This window comes from Nannospalax galili, unplaced genomic scaffold (genome assembly GCF_000622305.1).
Source record: "Nannospalax galili isolate Female #2095 unplaced genomic scaffold, S.galili_v1.0 scaffold41, whole genome shotgun sequence".
Lineage (NCBI taxonomy): Eukaryota > Metazoa > Chordata > Mammalia > Rodentia > Spalacidae > Nannospalax > Nannospalax galili.
The window spans coordinates 3,267,323-3,268,904 of NW_008344991.1; positions in this window are offsets into that span (position 1 = coordinate 3,267,323).

Genomic DNA, 1,582 nt, shown 5'->3' on the forward strand with positions numbered 1-1,582 from the left:
GTCTGGGTATTAAATCTCTGTCGGATGTGTCCCTAGTGAAGATTTTTTCCCATCGTGTGGGTTTTCTGTTCACTTCCCTGGTTGTCTCCTTTGATGTACAGAAGCTTTTTAGTTTAATGAGGTCCCATTTGTTAATTCTTGCCCTTGTTTCCTGAGCAATTGATGTCCAGTTTAGAAAATCCTTTCCTACACCTATATCTTATTGGTTTTTCCCAAAGTTTTCTTCTAAGAGTTTCAGAGTTTCAGGCTTTACATTGATGTCTTTGATCCATTTGGAATTTTCTTTTGTGCAGGGTTAAAGATAGGGGTTTAATTTCATTCTTCTACAGGCGGAGAGCCAGTTTTCCCAGCACCATTTGCTGAACATGCTGTCTTTCCTCCAGTGAATATTCTTGGCCCCCTTTTCAAATATCAGGTGGGTGAAATTGCATTTACTCATATTTGAGTCTTCAATTTTATTCCATTGACCTATGGGTCTATTTTTGTGCCAGTACCATCTTGTTTTTATGACTATAGCTCTGTAATACAGCTTAAAATCTGGTATGGTAATCCCCCTGGCATTTCTCTTCATGCTCAAGGTTGCTTTGGCTATCTGAGGTCTTTTGTGCTTCCATATGAATCTTAGGATGGTTTTTTCCAATTCTGTGAAAAATGTCATGGGGATTTTGATTGGCATTGCATTGAATCTATAAATGGCTTTTGGTAGGATGGTCATTTTCACAATATTAATTCTTCCAATTCATGAGCATGGGAGGTCCTTCCATCTTCTGATGTCTTCCTCAATTCCTTTCTTTTAAGGTTTAAAATTTTCATTATAGAGCTCTTTGGTCAGGTTTATTCTGAGATATTTTATTTTATTTTTTTGTGGCTATTGGGAAGGGGGGTGTTTCCATGTGCTCTTTCTCTGATTGCTTCGTATTGATATATAGAAAGGCTACAGACTTTTGTAGTTTATTTTTGTTACCTACCACTATACTGAACATGTTAATAATTTCTAGGAGTTCTCGGGTGGAGTTTTTGGCATCTCTTAGATATAATATCGTATCATCTGCAAAAAGAGTTAATTTGATCTCTTCTTTTCCAATTGTTAATGCCCTTAATTTCCTGTTCTTGTCTTATTGCTCTTGCAAGAGTTTCAAGCGCTATGTTAAAGAGAAGTGTAGATAGTGGACAGCCTTGTCTGGTTCCTGATTTCAATGGGAATGCTTCCAGTTTTTCTCCATTTAGAATGATGTTGGCTGTGGGTTTGTTATATATGGCTTTAACTATGTTGAGATATGTTCCTTCCAGTCCAATTCTCTCTAGGACTTTGAACGTACATGCATGTTGAATTTTGTCAAAGGCCTTCTCTGCATCTATTGAGATGACCATGTGGTTCTTGTCTTTGAGCCCATTTATAAGATATATGACATTTATTGACATATATATTGAATCATCCCTTCATCTCTGGGATAAAGCTGACTTGATCATGGTGGATGATCTTTTTGATGTGTGTCTGTATGTGGTTTGCAAGTACCTTGTTGAGAATTTTTGCATCTATGTTCATTAAAGATATGGGTCTATAGTTTTCTTTTTTGGTTGT